This window comes from Wyeomyia smithii, chromosome 1 (genome assembly GCF_029784165.1).
Source record: "Wyeomyia smithii strain HCP4-BCI-WySm-NY-G18 chromosome 1, ASM2978416v1, whole genome shotgun sequence".
Classification (NCBI taxonomy): domain Eukaryota; kingdom Metazoa; phylum Arthropoda; class Insecta; order Diptera; family Culicidae; genus Wyeomyia; species Wyeomyia smithii.
This window is the reverse complement of record NC_073694.1, coordinates 146,919,243-146,947,238: the sequence shown is the minus strand read 5'-3', so window position 1 is coordinate 146,947,238 and position 27,996 is coordinate 146,919,243. Positions and strand designations below refer to the sequence as shown.

The 27,996-nt window shown below is 39.2% G+C and overlaps 1 protein-coding gene across 8 annotated transcripts in view; it reads left to right on the top strand.

The window, feature by feature from the left end:
* Window positions 1-27,996, top strand: part of LOC129720133 (forkhead box protein O) — a 235,977-nt gene that overhangs the window by 140,628 nt on the left and 67,353 nt on the right. The gene's annotated exons all lie outside the window — the stretch shown is intronic.

Genomic DNA, 27,996 nt, shown 5'->3' with positions numbered 1-27,996 from the left:
AAACACGACAGGTTACAGTGGGCTGGCCACGTAGCAAGGATGCAGGATGAGCGACCAGCAAAGATAATATTTAGCAGAGATCCGGGTAGAGACCGACGACTTCGAGACCTCGCTCGCGCTGGATGTGTGAGTTTTGTGTACGCGTATTCTGGATTCAGCAGAGGATCTCAACGATCTGTCGCCATAAAAGTAAAAGTAAGTAACGTTGAATAGCTATAACCTTTTTTCCGGTTTGAGCTTTTGGAGTGCACCTGTCTGACCAGTGCTATAGTTATTCAGCCTTTCCTGTGAATTTTGGTGTCCTTAGTCAAAAAGCGAACCATGTCTCCGATGACGTTTTTGATGTCTCGGCGCGAACAGTTGATATAGAGTTTCTCTAGCTTCACGAGAAACGCTTCTTTCTCTTCATCGAGTCATGGCTTCTTGAGGGCAGTGCACGTTGAGGATAGTGTAGTTGTAGAACCGGCCACCACGTCTTCAAGATGAAGGTCATTTTAATTTGATTTGACAAAGTTAAGTACTTTCATTTCATTATTTATATAATATATTCTTTCATTAACACAAATTTCAAACTTTGTTTAAAGACTAAACTTTTGATTTATGAACACATTTCTAGTCCAGCGATACTTTATGCTGTACCGATCTGGTTGAGCTATTGTTTAACAAGGAAGAAAACGCTGAAATTTGATAATTCTTTAAGAAGCCGGAATGCTTCGAAAAATAACTTTTAAGTAAAAGTTTTCTCCATCCTGAACATTTCACCATAATTTCTAAGTAACGTCCAGTTTCAATCAAAAATAAATTTCAAGAGAAAATTCAACTTTATTAATTTGTTCCGAACGCCTCTAGATAATTTTCGTAACCATAATGTTCACAAGACTACTATAATCAACAGTAGCTTCCTCACTCGGCACTCGTGTCACACATTAAAATTTAACATTTGAAATGAAATGTCACCCCAGTTAGCGAGTGGCATTCTTTAATTGGGCTTTATTTTTAATTCGGTTAGTGAATGGTTACTGTTGTAATGAGCTTCTTCGAAGTTCACTTTTATTTTAACAAATCAAATCCAATTTAGCTATAAAATTGTTTGATGTGAAGGCCCAAACTAAATGGATCCGCACATTAGCTTAGATTGTAAAAATGGTAGTTACCCTTCCAAAGTGTTCAATTTCCGTAACTTTTATGCCTCATGGTAGTCATGTCGAGCTTCAGTGAGTATTTTCCTCTGAAAGTTACACAATTTTACTTCATTCGAGCTTGACTGCTCCAGCGAGAGTGCGAGTGACATGTATGTATGAATTAATAATAAATATTAGATATATATAGCAAAAAAAAAACGATCGCTATCATCGGTACTATCACGAATGAGCCCGTTTCATGACTGAAGTGATTTCGATTAGGGACTAGCGAGACAATATCCCCATTAAAGTGATAACAAAAAAAGTCCTAAGTGAAAGAAGTCAGCTGTCAGCGGATGAATGGCCGGCAGAATTTGATAAATGGAATGCGCTTATACAATTTTATCCAGCTGCAAAAATTGGGATAAAGAGAATTTCATTCCGGTTTTTATGGTACTAGGGAGGAACATCATCGATATTGACGTGGTGAATAATGCCTGTTTCTGTTATAAAGATTTTTCATTATTATCAATTTATACAGTCTCAGGAAACCTTCAAGCATATTTTTTTTTGGTTCTGTCAATGATGGTCACACACGCTTTGCTTGCTGCTCACCGTGAAGTCAAAAATAACCGACGCTCAGCGGCAATTCATGATGGTACGTGTGACAGATAGACCGTCATTCGCACATATTTCTATTAGAAATAGACACACAGGACCAGCAGCCAGTGGTGTAAACAAACATGCTGCTAAAACTATTACTTTGAAATAGTTCTAAACATACGAGACGACAAAATTATGTCTTGAGATCGTGCTAATTAATGTTGTCTTTTTCTGCTCTCCTAAAGTGCCGTTAGGTAGAAAATATGAACACACCTCCCAGTGTCTAATAATAGGAGTATGCACTAAAAATACATCCTGTGACGGCTCCCCCAGACCAGCCTTTTTCCCTATCTGTGGACAAGATTCAATCACATTGAAAGCGCCGCGCATCATAAAGTGAATAGTAAAAATTGAGTTACTGGTTCACATTAAAATTGGTTTATATATTTTTTCGATAATTAGATAATTAAATGAGTTAAAACGGTATAATCGCTGCTATAAATCTCCGATCGAGTTCATTCATACTCATGCTTCAAGTACACGGGTTAGTAATTTGGTTGTCATCCAGTCTTTGTCTGATGCTTTACAATGAAAATGATTCCTTTTTTTACGCTGATAGCACACTAACAGCGTGTTCGTAAATCATTGGACGCTTGCGTGGTTTAAGACGGAAGCGAAAATTAATAAAGTTTGCCAACTTTTTAATATGGTCTGATTAATGCATTCCATGATAATTGAAAAGAATTGTTTGAAAGCTTTCCACAAGTTCTACCTTATCCGCGTGTAATGCAAGAGTTGAAGTGCTAAAAGACTGGAAGTTTTCTAATAATTCTCCCTCCTCATTTTTTTCTGCCGCTTTTTCGTTGTTTTTTTTTTTTTTGTTCCTGCTGGAAACGGATTCCAACGTCACGAAAGAGGGGGAGATAGAAAAATCTCTTTCGAACAGTCTGATACTGAACTGCAGTCCACGGAAATATTATGTAAAGGGTGGATAAGTTGTTTCTGGAGATCTATGATTTTGGAGGCAAACTCAGGACAAGTGATTTTAAAAAAAAAATATTCTTGTATGAGAACAAATATGATGTGGTTGATTGACGCAAATTACGTACAATTATTAGTGAAGAGGTACAGTAAAAGATGTAAATACACTGTATTCGTTGGTTTCGAGCATATGAAACCAGTCTAAGTCCCTATTTCTACAGCGTCTGCCGCCATCAATTTTTTCTCACGATGAAGTATAACCCAACCAGATTACGTCACTGTTTCTCTGTTACCCTGGTGCTCCCTGGAAACCGGTGTTCCAATTTCACATCTAATGCTTTCAACTATGAGGTGAATGCACGTCTGAAAAGAAAAGTGGCGATTTCCCCCCTTATCACTATCTCCTTGAGATAGATCTGTTCCGGTGTCAGGGAAGCCCAGCTGTGTTTAGCATTAAAAGCGAACAAAAGGAGATACGGTTGTGTAATCTGTTCCATCGTTGAACCGCAATTTTATCCTTAATCTGTGTTCTACGTTCGTTTCCTTGATTGAGTTAGTGTTTAAATTTACTAGTGGAAATCTTGAACGGAAAAGGAAACATGCCAGTGTTGTTGTAGTTTTTCTATATTCCGTCAATTCAAAGATAGAAGTTACTTCCTCTCTGTACCAAGACTTGACTTGTTACTGTCGTAATCATTGCCTAAACTTTGAGTTATCTATTAGGTATGCCAGAACAAGTTACACTTCAAACGATGAAACTTTTCAAAACAGATATTTAATCACGACGTGCGTTTTTGTTCCCAGTTGGTTCGAGTTTTTATTTTCAATTTTTCCTATTCACGAATAAAACAAAATGTTACGGCTGAATGATACACTCTTATCACTATCAAATTTACGCATCTGAAAGACACGGCCGGTTGCCAGTTGGATGTTCGTTCGAGCATGAGTGCTAAAGGTCATGCATAATTGTGTCTCGGAAATGATTCGAGCGAGCTGATAAATGCGCCAAATTTCAACGCTCTCTCGCTTTGAGTGCTCGTTGCTCATCTTGCATTAATCAAAGCGTGTAATGATCATTACCTCCAATTAAATTATCATATTTTATATTCCGGCAATCGCTCCGTTTCCAGCAGCGTGATTTTCACCCCTGAAGAATTTTATGGCAAAACGCAATAAAATGGTGCAACTTGTATTGCTTGCCGACTTTCTTTTTCAAATTCTTTTCTGGGCTTTAGGAATGGATTCTCCTTTACAGTCTCGGACGGAGTTCCGAAGACTTACCGTTCTTCATCCCAGCCATTTGAATAGAATCAATGATGCAGAGCGCAGAAAAATTATTTGAAGCATTTTACTTCTCGGTATAACTCAATTGTAGCAACAACACTGAAACGATTTGCCGGTTTTTATTCGCCTTTCACGCGTTCCGCACGATTACGGTTGAGGAGTGCTCTGGGTGCTGGTAGACATACTTAATCTGAATATAACCAGATTATAACTTGCCCAAGCTCACCTTCCTTTGGTAAACTGACTGCCCAGTCAACCACAAATCGTATATCAATGTGTGAAAATTTTCGCAAATATATCTCAACGAAGTCGAAACCGTATACCACGCTTATTAATATGCGCAGAAATTCAGTTTTAATTGTATATCATGGTGGAGTCTAACCGATTTACGATTGTAGGCTAAGAATTGTAAGAAAGTGTGAAAGTTAGTAAGTAAGTAAGTAAAGTGTAAAGTAAGTAAGTAAGTAAGTACGTATAGCGCCTCCAAAATAGTACGCATATGCTGTTTTTGTGCATCAAATGCGAGTTTGTATGATATATATGAGGGCGGATATTGGAATCGAAACATTATTATACGTATGAAAATGTTGACTGGGTGGATTCCCGATTGGGTTGTGGATAGCTATATTTCACTGATGGATAGTGTTGAAGTAGTGGAGGGTTTGAATGTTGATTTGCAATTGCATTAAATTGGTCATTTATGCCAAATAAGCTTGTACCATGTTACATTTGGCGATGAATTATAATTGAAACTTCACGCTCCGAATTGAAATCACATTTCCATGTTAGTTTAGACTCCAATGTATCAACCCATATTATGTCTCGACTCATATCAGTCCATTATTAGTTATTCGTCATATCTCTAACTAGAAGATAAAAAATCGTCACATGGATGCATTGCGATTTCGAACTCGTGATATTGAAATTGCATTACCCTATATTCAACATCTACAATTGAACTACTGCCCACAATTACTATCTGGTGTAGTCAATATACATTTTCACTGATCAATTTGTGTCACATGTGCCACATGAAAATATTTGTTAACACCACATTGTTCTTCCATCGTTTAGTTTGTTTTGTTTATTTCTGTCAAAGATCTTAAAGATGACTTAGCAAACTAAATATTTTCCACGAATTGAAGAATTTTCCAGACTCATGAATAATCTCCTAAAATGGCGTATTGTTGTTTAGTCTTCAGTATAGTAATACAGGACAGACAAATATTATCTATAACTAATTAAATTATGGCTCTCTTAAACCTAGTTTTACTTATATTAAAATCGACTTGTGGCTGACTTGTGGCCTGATGCTGTAATATAACGGATTATTCTGACCATAAGAAGTTCGGCAGGTTGAAGTTCGAAGGAATGTCCGATTTCGTAGATGACGATAGGGCACATGAATATTTAACTGTTCAAGCAGATAACTGCAGTCTATTGCGTTAGTTAAAAGGTCGTAAACAAACAATATTTGGAACAACTCTCTACGTTTGACTAGTGTGCTTAATTGTATTAGCTGACACCGGTTTTCATAAGGTGTAAGAGCAAGATCGCGCCAAATCACCGATAGTCGAATACCGACCATTTTTGATTTGAATGAAACTTTGCACACGTATTTGGCTTAGCAAACTGAGCATTTTCCACAGATGGAGCGATTTTTTACACCCATGAGTTACTTTCTAAAAGGGCGTATGCCTTTTGGCATAGGTTTTATTCGAAGCATTGTAACCCAGAAACCGTTGGTTGTATAGAAAAACTGTCTGAGAATGAGTTGTAGGGAATTAAAAATGCACCACAAAAAAAATATACACTGTACAAAACAAATTTTTTTTTACCAAAAAAAAATTAAAATAAACATTAAATTTCAATTTAAAAAAAAAAGTGTTGAATTTTCTTCTTATTTTTTTTTAAGAAACTTGACGTTGATACGCAACTTTTGAAAAAAAAGTCCAGGATGGAGAAATGAAAAATAATTTTTTATGGTAGATTAATTTTTTTATAAAAATTCTAATTTAAACATTTTTCAAAATATTTGTATTCTGATGATCTTAAAAGATGCAGAGAGTCATTTTGAATCAAAAAGCTCTTGGTAGTAAACATTATAAAGGCATCGGTTTTCGAGTTATTTTAAATTTAAGCTCAATAAATTATTAATATTCCGGAAAATACACGTATTTTTTAATTTGTCCATGGTTCTCCAGCAAAAACCATACGTTAATTGGAATGCTTCATCAAAAATATACAATTCATTCTTTGACAACAAAACGATTGGGCGAACGGTTCTCAAGAAAAGAGTTGAATGTTCTAAGTGATATAAATATATATAAGAATCAAATATTTGTTTTCGAGTTTTATTATCTTAGGAACATATTTTTTTATGACATAGATACTTTACAGAACTAGTTTCACCTTATATTTTATATACATCATAAGTTTGCTCGAATGTTTTATAAAAATGTTTTATAAAATAATATGTTTGTCGTGCAACACTACTTACTTGTTTACTAATAATAACTGTTTGTAAAGTACGCAACCAATAACTACTGGGTCACCTATAATATCTGTTTTCGTATATAAATACGATTGCACTACTCCAGATGTGTTAGTAACAGTTTGCATTTTGTGAAGATGAATAAAGTGAAAATGGAATCAAGCTTACGCAAATTAAACGATAACGTTATTGCAAAATTAAAAATATTGAACAGTCAAGCTCATTTTGATATGTCCTTTTCAATTTGTGATTCGTGTAGTTATTGGAATGATAGTCAAGTCACCATTCATCCCTTCGTTGTTTACTATTCAGAATCTGGAACACTTAAGAATATCAGCTTCATCATAATATCGGAAGTACTCCATCATGATACTGTTGCGGTTCAGGTGTTCATTGCCAAATTAATGAGTTTTTTGAAAACAACAATAGAGTTGAAAAAAAGCGATATTAATGTCTGATGGAGCTGCCTCACAATATAAAAATAGAAAAAATTTTGCAACAAAATACAACGTCGATGCAGAGTGGCATTTTTTGCGACTTCTCATGGTAAGAGCCCATGCGATGCAATTGGTGGCATATTAAAACGAATGGCAGGAAATGCAAGTTTAGCTAAAGAACATGAACATCCCATTACAAGCGCAAAAGAATTGTATGATTGTAATAAAAAATTCATCAAAAATGTCATTTAGTTGGGTATCATATGAAGAATATGAACAAGGAGTAACAGAATGGAGCAATATTTTCAAAAAATCTATAATGATAGCTGCCACACAAAAGTATTACTCTTTTGTTCCGACTTCAGAAAATAAGATACAAACGAAGCTGTTTTCAAAAGATGACGAATCATTTACTTATGATGTATATAAAATATAAGGTGAAACTAGTTCTGTAAAGTATCTATGTCATAAAAAAATATGTTCCTAAGATAATAAAACTCGAAAATAAATATTTGATTCTTATATATATTTAAAACACTGAGAACATTTAACTCATTTCTTCAGAACCGTTCGCCCAATCGTTTTATTGTCAAGGATGAATTGTATATTTTTGATGAATCACTCCAATGAACGTATGGTTTTTGCTGGAGAACCATGGACAAATTAAGAGATACGTGTATAAATAATTATGATTTTTCGAGCTTAAATTAGAAATAACTCGAAAACCAATGCCTTTAGAATGTTTACTACCAAGAGCTTTTTGATTCAAAATTACTCTCTGCATCTGTTAAGATCATCAGAATACAAATATTTTGAAAAATGTTTAAATTAGATTTATTATAAAAAAATTAATTTACCAGAAAAAAAATTACTTTTCATTTCTCCATCCTGGACTTTTTTTAAAAAGTTGCGTATTAACGCCAAGTTTCTTTAAAAAAAAAATAAGAAAAAAATTCAACTCTTTTTTTTTTATTGAAATTTAATGTTTATTTTTAATTTTTTTTGGTCAAAAAAAAATTTTTTTGTACAGTGTATATATTTTTATGGTGCATTTCCAATTCCCTACAACTCATTCTCAGACAGTTTTTCTATACAACCAACGGTTTCTGGGCTACAATGCTTCGAATGAAACCTATGCCAAAAGGCATCCGCCCTTTTAAAATGTAACTCATGGGTGTAAAAAATATCTCCCCTTGTGAAAAATGCTCAGTTTGCTAAGCCAAATACTTGTGCAAAGTTTCATTCAAATTAAAAATGGTCGATTAAATTTTCGCGTATTTCCAGGCGATTTGAAATGATTTTGCTCGTAAAGGATCTTGCCATGGAAGACGACGCAAAGCAAATCGAACGAAAGAACGATGGATGCTTTCGATTTTGTTAATGAGTCCTGTGTGGTATGGTGCCCATATTAGTGCAGCATACTCCAAGAGGCTGCGAATCAAAGAGCAGTAGAGTGTTTTCAAGGCGTAGATATCTTGGAAGTCAGAAGCGTTTCGTTTAAGAAAACCAAGTATGGCGTATGCTTTGGATGTGATAGTGTTGACATGCTCGTTGAATCGAAACTTGCTGTCGATTGAGACTCCCAGATCCTTTATAGACTCGCATCGCTTTAAGTTACTTCCGTTAATTCTGTACGTGAAATGTTGTGGGTTGCGAAACCGGCTGAATGTTTTAATGTTGCATTTGTTCTCGTTAACTTCCATACCGTTCACTAGGCACCAATACAAAAGGTTATTTACATCACGCTGCAAAGCATCACGATCATAGACTGATGAAATAGTGCGGAAAATTTTAGGGTCAGCGAACAATAATTTCTCGGAAGCAATGCAGTTAAAATATCATTCACGAATAGTACGAAGATTAGCGGTCCTAATACGCTTCCTTGAGGTACTCCAGAAGGTATGAAAAAGCATACGGATGGGCTTCACAGAACATTGACGGAAGCCGTTCGATCTGTCATATATGAAAACAGCCAATTGGTTATCCATTCGGGTAGACCCAATCGTTTCATTGCGGAACCTTGTCGAAAGCTTTGGAAAAGTCTATGTATATTGCATCTACTTCTTGGCGTTTCTCCATGCGTTTCAAAACCTTAGTCACATAGCACATGAGGTTGGAGACTGTTGATCGTTTTTTTCACGAAACCATGTTGTTAGTCAGTTATAACATAACGGACAGCTGAGTAGAACAAGCGGTGAACAATTTTCTCAAAGACCTTTGATAAGCTGCTCAAAACCGATATACCCCGGTAGTTTTCTACGTTATTCGATTTGCTGCACTTGTAAATTGGTGTTATTGAGGCATGCTTCCATGCGAGAGGGAAGACTCCGTTGGAGAGAGAGTTGTTTAGAATTTTTGTGAGTGGCACGGCTAGTGTTGCAGACCATTGTTTCAAAAGTAATGGAGGTAAACCGTCAGGTTCAGGTCCTTTAGAGGCATCGATCGCCGCAAGAGCTGTTTCTACATCACCAACAGATAAAGGAACGAACAGATCAAATGTTTGTACATTTCTGATAGCTTCGTAGTTATTCTTTGGGGGATCTTCACTATATACATTTTTGAAGAAGTCGGCAAATAGGTTAGCTGAATCGTCCGCATTATTCGCGAACGTATCACGGTTACAAAAATGCAAATGGAAATGGCATAGGTTTTGTTCGAAGCAGTGTAGCGTTACCACAAAAGATCAAAATTATGGTCGCAGTGGTCCAAATCTTACAAAAAAAGCAGTGTAGCTCAGAAACCATTGGGTGTACAGAAAAACTGTCTGAGAACAAATTGAAAGGAACTGATAGTGTTAATATACACAATGAAAAAAAAATAGCAAGAAAAAATCCATATATATACATTGAATTACAAAAATTTAAACAATTGAAAGGTTATAAGAATTAACTTCGTGAATGCATCCGTTTTCAAGTCATTTTGAATTTACAGGGTAATAAGTTCGAATACAACCTTTCATCGTTATGTAGGTGCGCAGCACCATGTGCAATTCTGTGTATTGGTATTGGTATCAGTTTTAGCCCCTTATATAGGCTAATCGATGCTCATAAAGTCAACTTGCTGACGTTTGTGGTTTGTTTGTTGCGCACGATGAAAGAGTCCCGCGACGTCGGTAAAGTTGTTTGCGGCACGCAAGTCAGGAGTTCTTGTTTTCGGATAAAAAACTCTTTGTCTCTTTTTATTTCTTCACATATCATTTATTTGACGCGGCACAAATACAATTTATTGTTTAACGGCGCCAATTATATCTGATGACTTAAAAACTAAACGCAATTTTTTCATTCTCTCTGCCGACCACGAGCTTAAATTAAGTCTAACTCAAAACTAACATAGATTTTTCAATCAGTGTTTTGTTGTTAAATGGGCGTCTGATTCTTTGTCTCTTAACAGCCGCACAATATCCAAAATGATCTGCTGTGGGCGCCGACTTTGGCTAACATCCCCCCGTCCCACAGCAACATCCTGCGTTTCCGAAGCGTCGCATCGGTGATGGTTTGGGGCCGTATCCAGGTGTGGGAAGCTCCCAACTGGTGTTTATAAAATAAAAAAAAACAATAACATCAACGCCGCGTGCTAAAAGCCCAATGTTTTGGAGAAAATTGTCGGTCCGGCACTTCGGGACCTCTACGGGAAAGGTCACTATGTCCTTCAGTACGACGGTGCACTGCTTTACACGGCGAATATCGTCCAAGCGGAGTGTCGAGTGCATTTGACAGATTTTCTCGATGAGAATTTGTGGCCTCCCAGCCCCCGGATCATAATCCCCTGGACTTCTATATATGGTCGTACATGCTGGCCAAGCTGAGTGAACATGAAGTGGGTACTATGGATCAATTTGGAAAGCTTATTTCCAAGATCTGGGACGAGATCCCCATGGCTCAGGTACGTGCTGCGTACCATTTTTTATACCTTCTCAAGTTCATAATATAGTACAAAAGGGAGTTTGCTCTCATTTAATAACCGTAAAGATTCTCGATAAACACTGCTTCAATAAAAATTGGTTCAGGAAAAAATATCTTGTACTTTCGTTTTCTAACACATTTTAACGTGTGTTCGAACTTATTGAGCACCCTTTAATTTGAGGAAATTAGAAAATCAACACCAAATAAAAAAAGAATTAAATTTCCCCTCAAAATAATATTTTACATTGGAGCTGGACAAAATAACAAAATTTTTGAAAAAAGGCCTGGCTGGAGCAATGTAAGATAAATTTTTATTTCAAGTTAAATTTCATAGATTTTTTTTTCAATTTTAACAAATTTCAATGAAACGATATGATTCTATTAGTGATTTCAAAGCATTAAGCTCTTGCTAAATAATTTTCTAGATGCATCCGTTTTTCGATATATTTAAATATTAGGTTTGATTTTTCAGTTTTTAACGAAAATATTCTTTTTCATGAGTTATTTGTGGCACTCCAGCAACAAATTTAGATTTATTGAAATATACGATGGATATAACACAACTCGTTCTTTGACATCGGATCAATAATTTAGAAGTTATAGTTATGTTTACATACACGGAGATTTGTTTCAATAGGTTGAACAATTCAATATACAGAAATTAATTCCTAAATTCGGTATTTATTCAATTTCTTTGAGACCAAAGAATGAGTGGGGTTACATAAAATTGTGTATTTCAATCCACAAATAACTCACGAAAAAGCGTAATTAAAATATTCTGAAAAAAGCTGAAATTGAAATTTTTTGGAACTTATCTTTCATATAAAAATTTGTCTTACATTTCTCCATCCAAAACTTTTCATCAATAGTTTTGGAATAACGTCAAGTTTCAATAAAAAACTAATTTAAGGTGAGAATTCGTGCTCACGGAATTTCAACCTGGCCGCATAGTCGGTGCTCGTGAAGAAGGTGCTACGATTGCCGAGACCTGTAAATTGGTTGGAGTGTCGAAAGCTACGGTTTGCAGAGTTATGCGAGAATTCATGAAAGGGATAACATACCGTTGGAGGAAATTCAAAGACAGTACGAATCGATCCCTAGGAGGATTCAAGCGGTCCTTGCAGCTAAGGGTGGCCCTACTCCGTACTAATAAATGAAGTACAGTAATTTGAAATTGCTGTTTTAGATATCCGAAATCCTAAACACATCCATTTCTCTTTTCAGAAGTGTTTTTTATGGCATACTTCTTGTACAGAGTGGTGTTTATTATTTCCGAAAATCCTTCTGCCACAAAAATGGTTACATCTCAATGGTCCCTTGACGGATTTTCAACTTTTGGGTATCAATGAACTCGGAATGAATTCTAGTTTATTGGCATTTATATGTTGCTAATTATATGTTGCCTACAAGAAACTAGCTGTCATAAAAAGTTCTAAGCGATGCAAAAATGAATATTTTGACACACACTTCTAAAATCCGGAACATTTCCGGTGTCTATTGGTCGCATCAAGTCACCACATAATATTTGGAAAGTAGGATAGTTTTCCAGTAAAATGAGACCCGTTTCGTCAAAATTGAATCATTGTTCGTGAAGTTCGGATCGTTCGAATTCCCTGTATAACTAATTTAGTGTTTATTCGCGAATTCATTTACGAAGTTTTTCGATTTATAATGACTATACTGCCGTTCCAAGCATAGTAGAACATGGGACTACTATGATTGGAACGGCAGTATATCAATTGTTAAAAATCATTGGGATACAAATATTTTGATAAATTTTTCAAATAATTCATATCTTTACCTTACCAATCAGACGAGAGTCGTGCTGGCTCGTGCTGTATCAAGAAGTTGTCGCCATGTTGCTTGGTTTTGGGCTGTGTTTCGCCGGTTTCCCAGGCGTCTCATCACCCACAAGTCTCCTCCGATCTGTTCGAACCATCGTGCTGGCTGCGCCCCCTATTTCTGGAGCCGACATGGTGCTGAAGAGAAGTGATTTCTCAGGGTTGCCATCCGGCATCCTTACGACGTGAATAGCTCACCGCAACCTATTGACTTTCGCCAGGTGCGCAATGGGGTTTCCCTCCAAGTAGCGCGTGTAGCGTGGTTCATGCGCCGTCACCATTTTCCGGCTTCCGTCAGTACTCCACCGTAGATAGTGACCCCAAATACACGAACTCATCGAGCTCACCGCCGTCCACAGAGACTTGAGTTGGGAGGCTGATTTCGATCGATTGGAGCCTCTCGCTCACACATGTTTCGTTTTCGGCGCATTTATTCGCAGTCTGATTCGTCCGGGTTCGGCGTTCAGTCGGGCGTAAGTTTCCTCTGCCGTCGCAAAGGTACGTGTCATGATGATGTCAAAGTCATCCGCGAAGCCCAGGAGCTGAACTGACCATGTGAAAATCGTCCCCCTCGTGTCGATGCCCGCCCTACGGATCACACCCTCAAGGGCAATGTTAAACAGTAAACAGAAAAGTCTATCACCTTGTCTTAACCCCCTACGCGATTCAAAGGGGCCCGAGAGTATCCCAGAGACACGCACGTAGCACATCACTTACGCCATGGAGGTCTTGATCAATCGAGTCAGTTTATCCGGAAATACGTTGTCGTGCATGATCTGCCGTAACTGTTTTCGTTCGACTGTATCATGGGCCGCCGTGAAATCTATGAAGATGTGATGTGCGGACACGTTCGCGATATGTTTGCAAGATCCATCTGAGTAAGAAAGTCTGACCCACGAAACCTGGTACTGGCCCACGCACCTCGTTTCTGCCACTCGGTGCTTTCACTTTTAGTGTCGCCGTTGCGGTCTCCTCGATAGCTGTGCGAATGCTGCACCAGCCGTCCTCGAGAGGCGATGCGCCAAGCCCCTCCGCCATGGGTAGTACCGCTTCGAGCTGATTCGCGTATTCATCCGCAGTCTGGGGGTCCCGAAGCTGCGTGATGTTGAGCCGCGGAGTTCGGCGCTGTCGCGCATGGTATACGGTCGACAGTCTTAGGCGCAAAGTTACCGCAACTAGGCTAGTGTCGAAAAAAAGAAGCAGCCGTCGATTAAAACATGGTCAATTTGGTTTGCTGTACGTTAGTCAGGTGATTTCCAGATGGTTTTGTGGATGTCCTTTCGGGGAAAGAAGCTACTTCGGACTTCCAGTCCTCAGGGAGCTGCGAAGTTAACGCATCGCTGGCCGTTGTCGTTCGTCAAGGTGTGCAGGTTGTGCGGGCCGATCACCGGCTTGTATATGTCTTCCCTACCGATCTGAACGTCCCCCGATCTGAAAGCCCCCGATGACGTTCTTAATATCTCTACGCGAGCAGCTATCGTTTCTCCAGCGATCTACAGCTCCACCGTGCTTCATTCGTCGTCCTTATTTCGTCGCCTAGGTCGTTGCCGATTGTTCGGGTCCGTATTCAATTCTTGATTGTTCGTAGCATTTTAAGTTCGGCATTCTGGCTTGCTAGGGCTGCAAATGCCTTGTCTCGCAACGGAGCTGCCATCTTGGGTATAGCTGGCGAGGCGCCGCATTTCGTAATTCTGTCGTCCGCTTCGGATTAGACGACGCTATTTGAGCCGTCCCTTACATGAGGAACAGATGCTCAGGCAACCTGCCCTCATAGGAGAACAGCTCACCTTTCCTTGTCAGCATACGACCAAGTTCCCACCGGTTTATTGACCTTCCCCTGGTTGCTCGTTTCCCAGTCTGTACCACGTGGAGGTAGGGGTAGGAGTTGCAGGGCATTCTGCTTTGGAACACACTGGGGTCTATTTTATGCCAACTAGTACTAATGTACTGATGGTACGCATTGCCAAGCCACAGTTTACCAAGCCACTTAGCGGAATAAATGAATTTATTGTTCGAGAAACCGAGAGAATGATGTAACTTTTAAAAAGGGCGAGTGCTCAATGCCCGCATTCAGAAACAGTCTTGTTCTCAGATATAGAAGCAAGCTCGTGATTGGTTGAAAAGGTTTTCTAATTATATGACCAATTTGGGGCAACATCCACTTTCGATCGAACCATTGGGTGCTCAAAATCCGTTCAGTGGCAGTAACAGAATAAACATTTAAAGGAGGCACATTTTCGTTACACTTTCAACAGCATGACACCAAATTAAAGTCCTTTGCCAAAAATTTATCTTACATTTCTCCATCCTGCTTTTCATTAATTTTAGAGTGTTTACAATATCAGGACACTCATCAGGTTCTAAATGACGTGTCAGCATTTAAAATTTAAAACCTAGAGCACAAACTGAAAAAAATTTATTATAGCTGTGAATTTTGTCGCCCCTAACAATGATAACCTTTTCAGAGACTAAAATGAGTAAGCTAATGTTAAAGCAACGAACTCGGCGTGCCACTACTCTGCGGTCTTTTGATGCACTTCTAAACAAATTAAAGGCATCAAATTTCACAGGAATGATTCAAAAGCTATAATATTTCAGAGCATCTATTTTGTGCTTTGGAGCAACATTTGTTTAACTGTTGTCGACCACTGTAATCGAGTCTGTGAATAGTCGAGTCTGGCTTGTACAATTGCGAAAAAAAAATTAAATTGATAACTCTAAGCCTTCATTCTGTGCCGAACACGCATCAGTACTGGACGTGTTTGGTGATCGGTCCGATAGAGTATAAAACAAAAGACGTGTGAACAAGTGTTGGCATTGTTTGCCTGGTCGAGTGAAATAAATCCGGGTTCAAGGTCGTTCCTTTGTGCAACTGTTTCGCATCGTGACTGCCAGCTGGTGCGTAAGCCGATTTGGCTGCTGGCTGGATTGTGCTACAGCAGTGGACGAGACACAAACGAGGAAAAAGAAGAAGCCATCAGTGTCAGCTAGTCGTATCGCTGTGTGGAGTGATCTCACACCTGGCTCGCTGCTGGTGGCTGTTTAGTGCTGCTGTATTGGTGCTGCTGGCTGTAACGGCTGCTACTTCGAACGATCGGACAACCAACCTTACTGGAAGGGAGAAATAAAAAGGTACGTGTTCTTGTCAGCGCTAGTGCGCTAGACTTAAGATGGATGTAGATCCCTCGCCTCCCGCGCCACCATCCCCGAACCCCTCTGACCCTGACCCTTCTGTTACCCCCTCCCCTGTTCATTCTTCAGTCCCCCCTCGCCCCAGGCTTTACCCAGACGGAGCCCAGGGCAGCTATACTGTTTATTTTCGGCCAAAGGCAGGACCGAAATCGAAAAAGTTGAACCTCTTGCAGATTTCTAAAGACCTGACGAAGGAGTACAAGGGCGTGACCGAAATTTCCAAAGTCCGACCTAACAAGCTCCGTGTCGTGGTCGGTAACCTGAAAGAGGCCAACGATATAGCTTGCTCTGAGCTCTTCACACGCGAGTATCGCGTTTACATACCCGCACGAGACGTGGAGATCGACGGTGTCATAACCGATTCGAGTCTGTCCGTCGAGTGTATACTACAAAGTGCCAAAGGGTGCTTTAAGAACAAAACGTGTCCCGAAGTAAAGGTGCTCGACTGCAAGCAATTGCGGTCAGCATCGATCATCGGTGGCAAAACAGTATACACTCCGTCAGACTCGTTTCGAGTTACGTTCGCCGGGTCTGCACTACCAAGCCACGTCTCGATCCACCGGGTTCGTCTCCCTGTGAGGCTCTACGTGCCCCGCGTCATGAACTGCCTGAATTGCAAGCAGTTAGGCCATACAGCCGCCTACTGCTGCAATAAGGCACGTTGTGGCAAGTGTGGGGAGTCTCATGCGGAAGATTCTTGCAGTGTTAACGCTGAAAAGTGTATTCACTGCGGGGAAAATCTGCATGAGCTCTCGACATGTGCGGTGTACATGCAGCGCAGGGATAAAATAAAACGGTCTCTCAAAGAGCGTTCAAAGCGTTCCTACGCTGACATGCTGAAGAAGACCGTTACCACTTCTCCCGTTACTTCGAACCCCTTCGATCTGTTGCCCTCTGAGGAAACCGATTCTGACGATTCACCAGCGGGAGCATCTTACGCCAATCCTGGGGAGTCTAGAAAGAGGAAAAGTGTTTCCTCTCCTAAACTTCCCAGAAAAGGTCCTAAGATTTCTCAAAGTGAAATGAAGGTTACAAACAAACCAAACAGTGCTGCGGAAAAACCGAAGCAAACTCCTCCTGGGCTGGCAAATTTAAAGTCCCAGAAGGAGTTCCCAGCACTGCCAGGAACATCTAAAACCCCAGTTGCTCCTTTTACACTCCCAGTTGATGAAACAAACTCTGGATTAGTGAAATTTTCTGACATTGTGGACTGGATTTTTGAAACTTTCAATGTACCCGATCCAATTAAAATTTTTCTTACAGCATTCCTCCCAACAGTTAGATCATTTTTGAAGCAGTTGACTGCCCAATGGCCCCTCCTTGCAGCGATTGTATCCTTCGATGCCTAATTCAACTGCGTATATGAAGGATTCTATCTCTGTCTTACAGTGGAATTGTAGAAGTATTTTACCAAAAATTGATTCGTTTAAAGTTTTGATAAATAAAAACAAATGCGATGCATTTTCCCTTTGTGAAACTTGGCTTACTTCAAATATTGATCTCAACTTCCATGATTTTAATATTATTCGCCTTGATCGAGACACCCCATATGGAGGAGTACTTTTAGGGATTAAAAAGTGCTATTCTTTCTATCGTATTAACCTCCCCTCGATTCCAGGCATCGAAGTTGTCGCATGTCAAATGACAATACAAGGTAAAGAGCTTTGTATTGCCTCAATATATATTCCCCCCAGAGCACAGGTTGGGCAACGGCTGCTCTTTGATTTAATAGAACTTCTTCCCTCGCCACGTTTGATTTTGGGAGACTTCAACTCTCATGGCGTGGCTTGGGGTTCCCCATACAATGATAACCGCTCCTCTTTAATCTATAACCTTTGCGATGACTTCGACATGACTATTTTAAACAACGGTGAAATGACACGTATCCCGAAACCTCCAGCGCGCCCAAGCGCTTTGGATCTATCCTTATGTTCGACGTCGCTACGGTTGGATTGCACATGGAAGGTAATCCTCGATCCTCACGGTAGCGACCATCTGCCTATTCTTATTTCAATTACTAACGGGTCAACTCGCATGCGACCAATTGACATTCCGTATGACCTCACACGAAATGTCGATTGGAAGTTATACGAGGAAATGATTTCAAAAGCGGTCGAGTCGATTCAACATCATTCACCACTTGAAGAATACAACCTCCTCGCGGGCTTGATTCTCGACGCCGCGTTGCAAGCCCAAACGAAGAAATATCCCGGCGTAACGATCAAAGAACGGCCTCCCACTCCGTGGTGGGACCAAGAGTGCTCCGATGTCTACACGCAAAGATCCGACGCGTTTAAGGCCTACCAGACGGGAGGTATACCTGGCGACTATTTACGGTATTCGGAGCTTGATACCAAGCTTAAAAGCTTGGCTAAAGCAAAGAAACGTGGATATTGGCGTCGGTTCGTGAACGAGACGTCGAGGGAGACATCGATGAGCACTCTTTGGAACACAGCCCGAAGAATGCGGAATCGCGTAACGGTCAACGAAAGCGAGGAGTCTTCAAGTAGGTGGATATTTGATTTTGCCAGGAAAGTATGTCCGGACTCTGTTCCTGCGCCAAATATTGTTCGCGATGCGTCTCCGGGCCACGACGCGATAGAATCACCTTTTACGATGGCAGAATTTTCAGTTGCCCTCCTGTCCTGTAACAATAACGCGCCTGGATTAGATAGAATCAAATTCAACTTGTTGAAGAATCTACCCGGCAATGCCAAGAGGCGCTTGTTGAACTTGTTCAATAAGTTCCTGGAGCAAAACATTGTACCGCAGGATTGGAGGCAAGTGAAGGTGATCGCCATCCAAAAACCAGGGAAACCAGCTTCTAATCACAACTCTTATAGGCCGATTGCAATGCTATCCTGTATCCGGAAATTGATGGAAAAAATGATACTCCGTCGTTTAGACCACTGGGTCGAATCAAATGGTCTACTATCAGAAACTCAATTTGGCTTCCGCCGTGCCAAAGGGACGAATGATTGTCTTGCGTTGCTTTCAACAGATATTCAGCTGGCGTATGCTCGTAAAGAACAAATGGCGTCTGCGTTCTTGGACATTAAGGGGGCTTTTGATTCCGTTTCTATTGACATTCTTTCGGGTAAACTTCACCGACAAGGATTTTCTCCAATTTTGAACAATTTTTTGCACAACTTGTTGTCCGAAAAGCACATGCATTTTACGCATGGCGATTTGGCAACTTTTCGCATTAGCTACATGGGTCTTCCCCAGGGCTCATGTTTAAGCCCCCTTCTTTACAACTTTTATGTAAATGACATCGACGAATGTCTGGCAAATTCATGCACGATAAGACAACTTGCAGACGACAGTGTAATCTCTGTTACAGGAGCCAAAGCTGCCGATTTGCAAGGACCATTGCAAGATACCTTGGACAATTTGTCTGCTTGGGCTTTACAGCTAGGTATCGAATTCTCTCCGGAGAAGACTGAGATAGTAGTTTTTTCTAGGAAGCATGAACCTGCTCAGCTTCAAACACAATTAATGGGTAAAACGATTTCTCAGGTTTTGGTACACAAATATCTTGGTGTCTGGTTCGACTCTAAAGGCACCTGGGGTTGTCACGTGAGGTATCTGATGAAAAAATGTCAACAAAGAGTGAATTTTCTTCGTACAATAACCGGACAATGGTGGGGAGCCCATCCAGGAGACCTTATAAGGCTTTACCAAACAACGATATTGTCTGTTATTGAATACGGGTGTTTCTGCTTCCGCTCCGCAGCAAACACACATTTGATCAAACTGGAGCGAATACAATATCGTTGTTTGCGTATCGCCTTAGGTTGCATGCAGTCGACCCATACGATGAGTTTGGAGGTTTTAGCTGGAGTACTACCATTGAAAAACCGCTTCTGGAGCCTGTCTTCTCGTATTCTAATCAAATGTGAGGTCTTGAACCGTCCCGTGATTGAAAATTTTGAAAGGTTAATCGAACTTAATTCTCAAACCCGTTTTATGACATTGTATTTCAATCACATGTCCCAAAATATTAACCCTTCTTCGAATATTCCAAATCGTGTCGACTTATCAAATACTTCTGATTCTACTGTGTTTTTCGATACATCCATGATAGAAGAAACTCGTGGAATCCCGGATCATTTACGCGTGCAGCAGATCCCTAAAATTTTTTCCAATAAATATCGAAACATCAACTGCGACAATATGTACTACACTGACGGATCACTTCTTGATGGGTCCACTGGCTTCGGTATCTTCAATAACAATTTAACCGTCTCCCATAAGCTCGATAATCCTGCTTCTGTTTACGTCGCAGAATTAGCTGCAATTCAGTACACCCTAGGGATTATCGAAAAAATGCCCACGGACCATTATTTCATCTTTACGGACAGTCTCAGTTCCATTGAGGCTCTCCGATCGATGAAAGATGTTAAGCACTCTCCGTATTTCCTGGGGAAAATACGGGAACATCTGAGTGCTTTATCCGAAAAATCTACTCAGATTACCTTAGCGTGGGTCCCTTCTCACTGCTCGATACCGGGTAATGAGAAAGCGGACTCTTTGGCTAAGGTGGGCGCAACAAACGGTGATATTTATGAAAGACCAATTGCCTTTAATGAATTTTTCGCACTTGTACGTCAGAATACGATCATCAGTTGGCAAAATGCTTGGACCAGAGGGGAATTGGGAAGGTGGTTACATTCCATAATCCCCAAAGTATCGACGAACCCGTGGTTCAAGGGGTTGGATGTAGGTCGGGATTTCATTTGCGTGATGTCCCGGCTTATGTCCAATCACTATAGATTTGACGCGCTCCTCCGTCGTGTTGGGCTCGGGGAAAGTGGTATCTGTGCCTGTGGTGAAGGTTATCACGACATAGAGCATGTGGTTTGGTCATGCCCTGTACACCGTGACGCCAGGTCTAAATTAATAGCTTCCCTGCAGGCCGAGGGTAGACAGCCGGCTGTTCCTGTTCGTGATGTCTTGGCGAGCCGTGACCTATCCTACATGTCCCTTATATACGTTTTCCTGAAATCCATCCACGCCCCAGTCTAGTCCCGTTCCCCTCCGTCTACACCCAACAAAACGACAAGAACACGTTTGAACCTTAAGCACAAAACCAGCAACCAGACCCCGCACAACAGAACCAGGACCCAAGGACTACGAGCCTCTGTCCCAACTCACGACATCGTGGCTCAGCAGAACGAATCCATACATGCCATTCGACGATTATCAGACGACCATTGAACAACAAAACACTGATTGGAAATCCCATGCTAGTTTTAAGTTAGACTTAATTTCAGCTCGTAGTCGGCAGCGAGGATAAAAAATTTGCTTTAGTTTTTAAGTCATCAGATATAATTGGCGCCGTTAAACATTAAATTGTATTTGTGCCGTGTCAAATAAATGTTATGTGAAGAACTCTAAGCCTTATTTAAAAAAAAACTATTTTCTCATTAAAACTAAAATTATAGCTAATTCTATTTTCTCATTAAAACTAAAATTAGCTAAATATTAAAGGCTGTCTGATCAAAGAGATATAAGGAAAAACAAATTAAAATAAAAAAAAGAATTTAAGTTAGAACGGCTTGTTTGATTGGTATGTACCGTCTTTAAATTAGCTAATCGTGTCTAATTGAAATTATGTAAATAATTTTTAATTACCTTCCTCAGCTGGTCTCGAGGTACGATGCTGACCTAACAAGCCAGTCGTCGTAGGTACGAGTCTCGGTTCGGAAGAGACTGTTAGTGTCAGTAGGATCGTAGCGCTAGCCCCGCAATTGTCCTGTACACTACTTAACAGTTGGCTGCGAAGTCTGTGTAAAGTTAACAGAAGGATAAGTTCCGAATCGGAATGTAGCACCAAGGCTTTGCTTTTTTATCTAATTGAAAGCATATCTTCGCGTTCCGGTTATGGTTGCTCCAAATGGATCAATTTCTGCTTTCAATTATTTTAAAATTGTCTTCGAAATTCAAATTATGATATAATCAATTTTTGTTTCCCGGGAAATTAAGTGATTAGTTGAGGCAAGTGAATAAGCCAGTGATAAGATCGTGCAAGCTTAGTAGCAGCAATTGTTTCGTGCGTGTAACTATGATTTTTCATCGATTGACGGTAATCGAAACAGCTTGCATCGAAATAATACCATCGGTGATGATTTGTATGATTATAATGACAATGAAAATTATCTTCAATCACGTGCAGTCAGAGTCTGTCTTTTCATGGCAAAAAACCAGTGCAGTAGAGGTGAACGATTATCGGAATGTTCTTGACTGGTCAGTTGTAACAATTCAAATTAATGCCGTTTGTCTGTTAGAGTGTATCTCAAATCCAACTGAATATCAGAATGTTCGTATGGTTGATTTTTTTATTGTAATGCTCATTTATAGAATCACCACCCTGCAAGCTCTCCAGGGTATTCTAAGAAAGAAAATTGGCGTTTAAATTACTGCTTGTCACGAAATCAATTTGCCTTCTTTAGGATGCAATTGATTCACAAGCGGTTATGATTTTTTTGTTCACATTATGAACAAATTGGATGAACCTTCTCAAATCAAACGCAATGAGTTCTGGATTGTATAATATGTGCTTTGACAGCACTAAAAGGAAATGTTTGGATTTTTTATATCGCTATTTTCTAAAATAATACTCAATTAACTTCAGCCTCAACTATGACACAATTCTTTCCTTCGTATTCGACAAATGCTGCCGGCCGTGAACAAGAACAGTCAATTTATCGCAAATTACCTATTTGAAAACTCCACTCAGGTTTACACCCATAATCTCTCCAAACGAATCCCGAACGCAGGCCGCAACTTTAGCTTCAATTTCATCTCTTGCACAGTACACAGCAGCAGCAGCGTGACACCAAGGTAAGGTATAAGTGCTGGGTACCGAGAAGGGGCAACGGCGGACGGTAACCACCAGCAGCAGCATATGCACACATTCATACATACATGTATATGCAGCACGCGCCCGTCGACGTCGATTCCGCAAAACGAATTTCTATGCTCGAACGCCAAAAGACGGGATTGCAGGCAAAAGGGTTAAAACCAGCCGGCGCCTATTTGGCGGAAAGTCGCATCTAAGAAAAATTTTCCTTGCTCAATTCTACGCTTCAATTGAAAACTTTTTAAACAAACTGAGGCAAAATTTGCTACAGTGATTGTGGCGACGACAATTAAAGTGAAAGCATGGTTGTTAATGGCGCATCGGCAACCGGGTTGCATGTAATGCAGCGTAGATACCGGTCGGTCCTGGTCCTGTCAAGCAGGGAAGGAAAGGGAAGGGGTTTGCTCTCATACTGTGTGCAGGTTTTTCCGTTCGATAAATGCTTCCGCACAGAAGAATGTAGTCATACATGATAGAGATTCTAGCTTCAAACAGTGTCCTTCCGCTGCATGTAGTTTGCCTTCTATTTGTGGGATAATTTATATTTCGCAGCATCCCAAACGATTGTTCCGCAACACTTCTGCTCTATATAAGAATCACTGAATTATAGTGGGAAAAGCACTAGTAGAATAAAAGAGCTAGCCAGTATGCGGGAAATTGCCAGAGGAAATACGTTCACTTAATCTTTCTCGAAAGGATGTCGGGGTTTGTGCGTACGAGTTTATTGCAGGCGATATATTTATTGGTCATCGTAAATGGAGCATCGGAACCTGCTGAATACGCGCGTTTTGTCGTCGTAGTTTCGAACAAGGGTACGGCCGGCCCCAGACGCACGGACGAATCAATTGATGACCAGACTGCCCTGGACAAAGAGTTGCGCCTCGTGTAAGATAGTTTCCGTAGTTACTTTTATGAGAATTCGAGCAAATGCCGGTGGATGGAGGTGGCGACTGAAATCTATCAGAAAGAACTATAAATCTCAATTTATACGAGTTACCTTTAGTTTTTTGCCCCCTTTTCGGAAAACGGCAATTACGAAGGGCGTTTTCAGATAGCTGTAAAGGAACAAAGAATTAAATTATCGACTGATGTGAGATTTAAGACGTTCAACCGTGGAACATTTTCAAACTTATACTGTCGGAAATTCGTTTGTCCCTAATAAAGCTACTATTAGGACAGGTGCAGTTTTTCCTTACATGACAAAGGTATAGCCGTTATTACTCTTGTTTCAAGCTATTTTCATCTAACTTTTGTACAATAGGGAACTACAATTAACGTATTCGAAAACTACAGAAAATTGGCAATAATTGAACATGAAAAAACTTATTTGTAATGGTTATTATGAAATTTTTGTAAAATAAATTGGTAATCAATTTTATTGGAAAATTGATAGCGTAGAACCGCCAATTGGAATATTTTTGCGATACAACCATTCCTGTGAATTTTGGTGTCCCTAGCCATTACCGTTTTTTCAGAGACTTAAATGAGTTTCCTCGTAAACATAACGGTAAAGCGAGGAACTCGGCGAGGAGTCTCTATACGGCACTCTCACGTAAGTTGACGCGTTATGGTAATGGCTAGGGGCACCAGAATTCATAGGAATGGTCGAGCAGCTATAACCTTTCTTTTAATTCTGGTTTGAGCTTTTGGAATGCACCTTTTTTTCATTTTGTAAAGCAGCTTTGTTAAACCAGCTTTTCAATTTGTTTTCCTCATTACACTCCGTAGCCACGTCATGAACGTTTTTAGCATCTCTTCGCTCGCTTTACTTAGGACTAATTTATGATAAGAATCTTACTTTCAAGGAGCACATTGAAAATATCCAGTCAAAGTGCAATAAGTATATCAAATGTTTAAATCCTCTTATCAACAGGAATTCTAGACTTTGTCTCAAGAACAAACTGTTAATTTACAAACAAATTTTTAGCCAGCAATGCTATATGCAGTTCTCATCTGGACAAGTTGTTGTGCAACCAGGAAGAAGACACTTCAAAGGATTCAGAATAAACTTTTGAAAAAGATTTTGAAGCGTCCTCCCTGGTTTAGCACGAACGAGCTACATAGACTCACTAATGTAGAAACATTAAAAAATATGTCAAGTCAAATTATCAACAAATTCCGACAAAAATCGTTGCAATCCTCAATTGCAACGATTAGCTCACTTTTTAGTCAGTAGGATAGTTTTAAGTTTACTTTATGTTTTGTTTTATTCCTTTTTTTCTTTTTTTCCTTGACAAGTAGGTTTAATAATTTTCCTACAATTACATTAACTTAACTGCGAAAGCTAATAACATTCAATAATATAAAATAGCGTACAAATATATATATATATATATATATATATATATATATATATATATATATATATATATATATATATATATATATATATATATATATATATATATATATATATATATATATATATATATATATATATATATATATATATATATATATATATATATATATATATATATATATATATTTATATATATATATATATATATATATATATATATATATAATAGTGTTGATATGTCACCATTTGTGGGAGAATACACAATATTAATTCTGAATAGATATTAGTACATAAATAAATCATTACAAACATTCCCCCCCCCCCCCCTAAAAAAAATCTCTCCGCTCGCGACATGACAAATCGTCAGTCATCTCTTTTTCTGCTCCTCTTATCGCACATTTCTGGTACACACAAAAGACCTAATGCGGGATTGAACGAGCGTGAGAACTGGCAACACTGTTGCAAAATGGACGATTTTTGTGTACTCGCTTGTAACCAAAAGAAACCCTGAAATCATTTTTTGGCTTGTTCTTTGTGTAAGAAAGTTGACAGACATTTTCGAATAATTATTACTGTCTGATGACAATTGAGAAATTTAAAACTGTTCATGTAAAAATTTTAAATCTCGAGATTGACCTCATACTACCAAAAGGTGATACATGTTTAATCCGTGAATTTTGCCGAGGAATACGAAGAAACTATCAAATTTGAAAGAAAATTGATTGCATTTGCCAAGAAATGCAAATTTAATTTTAAAATACAAAAATAATCTAAACTTTCGGGCAAAAATTATATTTTTTTTATAGACTGCTCGGTTTATTTCCTTCAAAAATCATCTATTAATTAATTTAAGAAAAAAGAGGTTTGAAATAAAAAAATGCGTTATTTTTCAACAAAAAGAGAAATCCCACAGAGCAGGGGATTTCCAATGTTACCCTAAATTAGATATGTGTGTGTATGTGTATGTATGTAGATGTGTGTATTTGTGTGTTTTATGTGTGTTGATTTATTGTACCAAACCACTCTAAAGCTACTCAAAAGGTAAAAGATGGATGCTGTTGAAAAATACCAAAATCCACAAAACCTCTCATCGAACGTTATTGGACAACAATCTAGAAATATCTCAAGAAGGACGTTAGAAAAGTTAACTTGCTTGATGACTCAAAAAACTCGGATTTGTTAGCGCTTGAAAATATGGTGCAAAAAAAGAATGAAAGAATCAATTGAAGCGGTTACAAATACCCAACTTCAAAAGAATTACATCAATTATATATTTCTGGATATGTTTATTTTTATCAACACAAATTGTGACACATTCGTCAAATCTGTGCAGAAGAGGGAAGAGGATAATAGAGTCTACTCGATATCTCATAATTTTCCAATCACAATGATTTACCTCTATGAAAGCTATTCCGCAGTGGAAAAGTACTTTTTGCTGATATATTAACGACCAATCGTGCCAAAATCGTTCCACAATTTGTTGAACAAAAAAAAAATAGAACGTTTTTGCCTTTCTACGGTTCTTAAGGCGAAAGTTGATGAAGTGGGGAAGATGCAGCTTTAAATTTTAATTTTCCTAGCAAATCGTTCGGAAAAGCCCCCCTGAACGTATGTTTAATGCCTGGCCATTAATACTACTTTTTTCTCCATTTGTTCATCCCTCTATCGCTTCTTCCTTTAAAAGCCGCGGTGTTCCCGCTAGGATAAAAAAAACGCTCGCTATCATCTATGCTAAATCAGGCCCCGCTCGAACCACGATGAGTCGACAAAGAGGATGCGAATAATAGCGATATGATCTAATTGAACGTGAGTAAAAAATCGATATCGTAAACCACGTGTACAGACGAATCAATTTCTTGCGAGTTAACGATTATGCGCAAATCTGCGCTGAAACTATTTCAATCATGGAAACGAATTGGCAATCGAGTTAATGAAGAATGAAGATCGACGTAGACCGTCTCCGAGCATACCAAGACTAGCATTACAGAATCGGGAAACTTCGGCGATTATTGGTTACTTAGCTAAATTAAATAATGTCGTTTATTGTCCATATGGATGCATAAAGTTGCCAGATAAACATTATCTCGGCTATTCGCTCGCTGGGCAGCGGATGGAGAACGAACAGGGAGCATTGTCGTTCGCCAACTCTGCTGCGGGTATTGTCGCTCGAGAAAAGACATTGTACCGGTTTCTGTCTCCAGCGAACTTTTCAGGAATCCTTCCGTTCCGCCGTCTTGCAGTCGATAACGTAATGCGTGTCCCATTTGCCAAACTTTTACCGATAACTTTTCGGGTCGATTTGCTACTTTTGCTTTCGGTGCAGACCGGATATCGATGCGACACCGAGGAGTGCAGTCAGATGCTGTCTCATATTTCATAAACTGTAGCAGCGATGAGCCTTTCGGTTAAACATCGCAAATCATCGTGCTGTCTAACATATGTTAGTAATTTTATTCTTAACAAACTAAACGCAGTCTAAAATTTAATTAATGGAGACTAATAAGTTGTGAAAACGAATGAATGAACAAATGGAATTTACGTAAGAGTTAAACTCCAATTATTCTGCCAAAGTAATTTTCCAATCGGTGAAGCAATCAAAATAAATCATTTTCATTCGTCCGTGAGATCGCAATAAATATAAAAACAATTTGTGTGATAGAATTATATAAATCAGTAGTCGAAATAGTCGCATAAATAATTCTAGCACTACACTGGCAGAAGCAGAATGGCAAACATCTTTCTCAAGCAAATTCCCATAGAAGGTCGCCAGATGATTTGCTGTTGTCCGCTTTCAGTATGTTAGGATCGTCTTCCACCCTATGCCTTGCAGTGTGACAAAGTTACAATCTAGCGGCATCGCTCAAAGTGTGACGAAGATAAAATCTTACATAAGCGTCCGACTGAAACCGTCGCTTCCAACTGTTCGGAAGTTGGCGGTTGGTGAACATAACGTGCATAAAAAATGTCCCCACTA